Raw genomic sequence first — 7,855 nt, forward strand, 5'->3', positions numbered from 1 at the left:
ATTTTTAGCTTCTATTGTAGGTCAAATTATTTCTGCACAAGCAGTTATTGGGGATGAAGTTCGTTTGAGAACTCGGTTTTCATATGATTGCATATTAGCAAAAGCCAGTTGGAATTCTTTGGGGGTATTAAATAGGGAGGCAATTGCCGAGTTTGAGTTTTGGTTAAAAAATATAGACAAGCTCAATGAAAAGGGTTCTGAACTTAGTCAGTTGACGAAAGTTACATCTGAAAATGTGCAGATGTTTTGTGATGCCTCGGATGTAGGCTATGGTAGTCATTTGACCTTTGATTCGACAGACGAATCAGATGAACCAAATATGTTTGGTAGTTGGTCCATTTCTGAAATGAAACAGAGTTCAACTTGGAGAGAGTTAGAGGCGGTAGATAGAGTTTTTAAGAACTCTGTCAGTAGGATAGAGGGGAAATCTGTTAAAATATACACAGATAACAAAAATGTATCGCACATCCTTAAAGTAGGAAGAAAAAACCCTATTTACAAGAAAAAGCCATGTCTGTACATGATACATGTAGTAAATATTCAATTGACATGTCATGTGACTGGATTCCTAGAGAATCGAATACTAAAGCTGATAGATTAAGTAGACAGTCAGATTGTGATGACTGGGGTATCCAGTCATGGATCTTTGAATATTTAAATGATTTATGGGGTATTTTCACATGTGACCGTTTTGCATGCGATTACAACACAAAATGCAAAATGTTTAATTCTAAGTTTTACTGTAAAGGTACATCGGGCGTAGATGCCTTTAAACAGAACTGGACAAATGAAAACAATTGGTTAGTTCCTCCTCCTTCACTAATTACAAAGGTTATTAACAAAATGACAGGAGAACGTTGTGAAGGTACTTTAGTTGTACCGGAGTGGAGGTCAGCACCGTACTGGTGTATGTTAACACAAGACGAAAAGTTTCAAAATTTTGTAGTTGATTACAAATATTTACATGGATATAATTTGATTAAGAAAGGAAGAGGCCAAAATGGTTTATTTGGCAAACAATCAAATACAATTAGACTTGTTGCTTTGAGAATAAAATTTTGATTTGTTATTCTTATATTTACAATAGGTTTAAAGATTAACGATCATGTAGAGGCAGCTGTTTTGGAGAGTGGAGTTACTACAGACAGTCCTTAATACCAGCTATACCCTAAGATGTGCAAGTTACTGCTAGGAAGCAGAAGTGACAATACTATTAAATCTTATTTTTATGCATTTAGACGTTGGGAACAGTATATAACTAAGCTAGGTTTTGCTGCTTTGCCAGCCCAACCTATTCATATTGCACTTTATTTTACTCATTTGCTTGAGCAAGGTTCGACTTTTCACCCTATTGACAATGCTAAGTACGGGATTAAATGGGCACACGAGATCAATGGTTTGACTGATCCTACAGAAAACTCATTTGTCTCATCCATACAAGAAGCCGCAAAACGTACAGCTTACAAAACAGTTACTAAAAAAGGAACCGGTTACTACTGATATGTTGATACAACTTTGTGAAAAATATTCAGATTCAGAAGATTTGTTGATTGTAAGGGATTTAACTATGACTTTATTAGGGTTTGCAGGTTTTCTAAGATATGATGAATTAAGCTCTTTACTTTTTAGCAATGTTAAAGTTAAAGATGATTTTCTAGTTTTGTATTTAAACAAAAGCAAGACTGACCAGTATAGGCAAGGAAATGAAGTGTTGATTTCCAAAGGTTTTTCAGTGGCTTGTCCTTTTAATATGTATTTGAAATATGTTCGGTTAGCAGGCTTTGTTGAGGGGTCAGAAGTGTTTTTGTTCAGACCTGTTTTTAGATCAGGGAATACTTGTAAATTAATTTACAAAAATAAAAAGCTTAGTTACACGTCAGCTAGAGAGAACATTATTTCTAGACTTAAATTAGTCTCTGGTAATTTGAATTTAGGTTTACATTCTCTTCGTTCCGGTGGGGCAACGGCAGCCGCAAATCATGTTGCTAACCATAGTAGATGTTTGAAAAGACACGGGAGATGGAAAACTGAGAAAAGTAAAGATAGTTATATCGTGGACTCCATTGAAAAGAGGCTTAAAGTGTCACAAACACTGGGACTGTAACGTCACTTTTTTCCTGATCCCCCGTTCTTTGTATTTTTCTATCGAGCATGACGGGCTGTCGGCAAACTAAGATTATGTTTGCGTTGTTTATATTTGCCAAGAGTATGTAGTTAATACTTGTGTTTTCCCGCGTTTCGTTTAGTATAGCGGGAAAATATTGTATTGACGGGTACGGGTCGTATGAATATATAATAGGGTCACACTTAGTGACCAATGGGTATACTTTCTGGTAGTAAAGCATAGGGTCACTTTCTAGCTGTCGTGCAACGAGTGAACACTCAACTTTAACTTTTGATGTACATGTATATATGTTGATATTTTTACTGCATTTAATTTGCCAGTACACACATGTTTAAGGTGTAGGTCAGAGCACCTGGCCCTGGAGACGGGATTGCGCACTTGGCATCCACTGACACAGGTTTCTAGAGAATTTTGGTCGATTATATCGTTTTATCTCTAGTTGTTCCTGGCCGGCCCTGACCGTCTATGAAGGGGTGCATTTAGTTGGAAGTTTGGTTTTGGTGTATTTGGATAATACGTACATTTGAATTGTATGATGTTTGAATATGCATTGTAATTGTAATAATATGATGACAATAATATTTGTAAATATTTTTAATACAATCTGGCGTCCATCGAGCATGACGGGCTGTCGGCAAACTAAGATTATGTTTGCGTTGTTTATATTTGCCAAGAGTATGTAGTTAATACTGGAAGATTCAATACCACTATACAGGAGCATTTTCATCAGAAATGTTTTAAATTTAACTACAGTTTTACAGGTTATTTCATCTATTAGTCCTCCACTAAAATTCAAGAAGTAATTCATGCAAGCCATAGATTTGTTGGAAATTGTACATGACATTGGCTATTATATTCTATGCTTATCCCGAACATATACGAATATGACGACACGGCTATATGAAACATAATAACTTTTCTATGGCTAGCATTAATAATTTTAATTATGATAGGACACATACGGTAATTTGAAAAACTGAAGCGAAGGTATGATTAATCTGTGTACAGATATTAAATTTTACACCCTGTACTATAAAAAATACATAATTCAAATAAATTTTAAGCTCGAATAGATGAATTATTTCAAAATGGCATTGGCTGTCAAATTAATGTTTACCGTATTTACTCAAATTCTCATATTATTAGATTTATAACATACTAAAAGTGTATCAAAATTATAAAAAGTCTAAAAAAAAAACCAATTTAAAAGCCATGGGCTTAATATTTTATATCACCGTTTCATGTGTATTTCAGTCTAAAACGCTATTTTATTTTCTATCAATTGACCTACAAAGACTTCCGACGGTCATATAAGATATATAAACTTAATCATAGATAGAAATTAATAGATAGCGAACGTGTGCAATTGTATTTTTCTAGGTTTGTTTAAAATCATATGCTAGATTAAAAATTTATTCTAATTCTCGATTTTACCTGGATAAGAAAGGTTTTTTGTTGATCGAATCAGTAAATCAAATCTTTTACCTTTTTTCACTTTCAATGTTGCCATTCTTTCCTTTAAATAACCATAATGTATTCGTAATACATCTCTAACTAATGGTATACATTGAAAGTCGCATGAATACGGATGCAATGATGTTTTTATAGCTTATTGTGACAAAATTGAACCATATTGGATGTTTAAAGCTATTTCACTATTTTATTTCTCAAACTTAAGTAAGGTTCAATAATGTAGTCTTCCTGAATTCCCCATATAGAGCCCTTCAAAGCTATGCTTCATGGGAAAATTCCCATGATGCATCCTTCTTCCTCTCGGCTTTCATTAATGGAAGACGACTTTTTGAATTCAATTTTTTTAATCTATCAACATCAACGGTTACGAACAATTTCTAACGCAAATAATTAATTCTTATTGGCACAAAGTGCAAAGAGAAGATCATCTATGGATGATTTGCATGATTTAGGTACAGAAGTCCACAAAGATGCATCGTCTGCTACGGCAGACCATGCACTACAAAAGTCAAAAAGTCTGAAAAGACCAGTTTTTGTCTGAATTTGCATGAATTTTTACTCGATATTCTTAATTTGTCTAAAGAATTTTTAAGACATAGTATTTATTTGTCTAATAATGTTCTTGATTTTTCTTGACAAGTGTCTTGACAGTATGAACATTGTCTTAAAATTTCTCGACACTTCCTGTATCATCTGATGAGTCTGGATTAGTCTCGACCAATTCTTGACTGTCTTAAATTTGTCTCGATCTGTCTTGACATATTCTTGAAATTCTTAATAATGTCTTAATCTGTCTTGACATATTCTTGACATTCTAAATAATGTCTGAAATTGTCTCGACACATTCTTGACTGTCTTAAATATGTCTTGACAGTATAAAAATCGCCTGAAAAATGTGTGCAGACTTATTCTGCACTGTTTATGACATTCTATTGTTGTTATATACTCCTTTTTATTTTGGCTAAACTAAACTTTGAAGAATCAAGGATTAATTTGTTATAGTAATATACCCTTTTGGTTCACCTAAGTTGGAATACCCTGATTAATCCCCCATGTAGTTTAGTTTTGATTGTTTTCACTTTCATTATAAGTCGATAAAACTGACAAACAGCATTTAGATTTTTGCAATTCGCAAAACTGCCAGTCAAATATGCTTTACTAAAACAGGTGTCTTGTAGGCAGTTTATAATGTGACCATGTGTCTCTTTTGGACCCCACAATTCATCTTTTAGGTTTATGTGGCTAAAAAAGAAGGGGGGGGTTACGTGTAGGTCAACAAATTCTCTTGTGTACAATTTGGAAATTAGTATGGCGTTCATTATCACTGGACTAGTATATATTTGTTTAGGGGCCAGCTGAAGGACGACTCCGGGTGCGGGAATTTCTCGCTACATTGAAGACCTGTTGGTGACCCTCTGCTGTTGTTTTTTTATTTGGTCGGGTTGTTGTCTCTTTGACACATTCCCCATTTCCATTCTCAATTTTATCTCATCTTGATTAAAAAAACTTATTCATTTTTCAGAACAACTCAAAAACAATTTTATTCAAATTTGAGTGTTGAATTTTATAATTTTTCATCATTTTCATCTATTAAACAAATTTTGATATTGTAGTGCCATGGTTGGTCAACTAATAAGTTGTATGGCTGATTACAGGTAAATCAGTAATTTCTATTTAATAGTTGTGTGTATTCTTGGGTATGAATATCTTAATTTTATGGGGAACATCCTGTCAATGTGTAATACTTAATATATATTCAAACAGATGACATTACACAAATTTTTCATCTGTTAATGAATGATTTGTATATCATCATAATTTGCTATTGATATAAACCACATTTTTTGTACAAGAATTATTTACCATATTAACAAATGAATATTATGAATGTAGAATAAAATATGTCTACAGTATGATTGGTTTAAATCATTTAATTTATAAGATTTAGGAATCAAAATTTGTAATTTAAAAAAAAAAACACATTTAAATTGTTTTATACATTAGATTTTATAGCCACATTTGCATTTGTAAAAATATTTTGATGCCCAAATTTTCAATTATTTTACATGCCCAACTTTCATTTTTTGTTGTAAGAAGTGTAACTTGAAACAACGGTACATTATGTAAAGAAAAATAAAGATTAAAGTTATATCATTAATATTGGTCATGATTCGTAAAACTGAGAACTGTCAAGTAAATTTAAGACACAATTCCAAATGTTCAGAATATGTCAAGCCATACTGAGAAAAAATAAAAATGTTAAGAATATGTCGAGAAATTTTGAGACAGTATTCAAATGTCAAGAATTTGTCAAGAAATTTTAAGACCATATTCAGAATGTCAAGAATATGTCAAGTAAATTTCAAACAAATTTGATATAAATTAGAATTTGTCAAGAAAAATTAAGACACAAGTCATACTTTAGGAGAATGTCGAGTAAAAGTTCAGGCAAATCAAGACAAAAACTGGTCTTTTCTGACTTTTAGACTTTTGAAGTGATGCTACCGGCCAAGATGGCAAAAAATGTCTAAGAGAATATAAGATTCCCCAAAAGACTCGCACAAGCAAATGCGATTAGAGAGAATCCTCAGATGACGATTCCGAGACCTACCCATATGAGAAGCATAGCTCAAAGAAGACTGTATTTCGGGCTCAGAAGCTGAAGACGGGGAAATTATGAAATCGAAAAGTCGCAGAAGCGATTGTGCCAAATCAGGAGTATCTGATGACGAATCGGACTGTGAGAGATTCGATCCGTTGGACAAGGAGTCCGAACTATTTATGACTGGCATTATGGCAAGGTATGTGCAGAAGTATTTTAGTACTTACGTGAGTGAAAGTTGCTTGAAAGAAAAGGTTCTTGGTGATTCACCCGTCCCTTTAAACATCATACTTTCGCCTCCTTCAATCGACGAGTTCATTGAAGACTTGATAGGAAATCGCAAGGCTTGGCGATTCATGAAACTGCATGATAACAATGTGAAATGCATTCAAAAGAAAGTAGCTCTAATAATAAGCAAAAATGTGGCAAGAAATCGATGGAGCGAATCACGGGAAAGAAACATCCGAGATGTCCATTACAGATGTACTGAATCTAATTGAACGAACAGTGCTCTTGGTGGGACAAGTAAATGTGGCATGCCTTTACAAAAGGAGAATAAATTTCATGGCCAAAATTCTGAAAGGCATGAAGCAAGCTAAACAAACTTTGTCGCATAATCAAAGCATGTTAACTGAGTCCGGAGAGGCCCTTTTCGGGGACAACTTTTATAATGTCCTTGACCAGAAATCCAAGAACAAGAAAAGAACCAGGGAAATGGCAAGACCGGCCCTTCCGGTTACCAACAAAGTCAGAATGTACGTATCTTGTAAACAATTGTCAGACTTTTTCATTGGTAGACAATCAGGTGTCAAAAGTGCAAAACATAGCATTGAATGTCCACCAAATAGTAAAAGATCTGAATTTTGTAATGGTGAATCAATCACATATACCCCTGGGGGTCGACTTCAATTTTTGCGGGGAAAATTGGAGGAAAATAACCTCAGATCAGAAAATTCTAGAGAACATAACACAGTACACAATAGAATTTCTAGAAATGCCCGTACAAGAAACGGGACTATAGAAGAAGTGAAAACTTCCGATCCTGGTCAATTTCTCAGCCATATTTTCATCAGGCCAAAGAAAGACGGGAGTGTCAGGCCAATTCTCAACTTAAAGGCTTTAAACAAAAGTGTGAAATATCAATATTTCAAAATGGAAGGGTTCCAAACGGTAAAAAATCTCCTAAAAAGGGGGGACTGGATGGTCAAGCTGGACTTAAAAGAAGCTTGTACATGTCTACCGGTGTTAAAATCGCACTGAAAATATCTGCGCTTTCAACATGGTCAAAATATGTACCAATATCGAACACTTCCGTTCGGCCTGGGGTCCGGCCCAAGAATATTCACAAAAGTAATGAAACCCATTGTTGCACTAATGAGGCGCATAGGCATGCGGATAGTAATTTATTTGGACGACATTCAAATCCTACACCAGTCAAAACATGGTTTAGTGAAGGACCAAAACACATTAGTGTGGACACTTCACTGTCTGGGTTGGATAATAAATTGGTCGAAATCTGTAACAGAGCCGTCGCAAACTATAGCATTTTTAGGGATGATAATAGACTCCATGGAGATGACTTATCTCCCGGAGCCGAAATGCAAAGCAATAGTTCAAAAATGCAAACATATGCTAGAATCCCTCCAAGTCTCTAT

This window comes from Mytilus edulis, chromosome 2 (assembly GCF_963676685.1).
Source record: "Mytilus edulis chromosome 2, xbMytEdul2.2, whole genome shotgun sequence".
NCBI classification, from domain to species: Eukaryota; Metazoa; Mollusca; class Bivalvia; order Mytilida; family Mytilidae; genus Mytilus; species Mytilus edulis.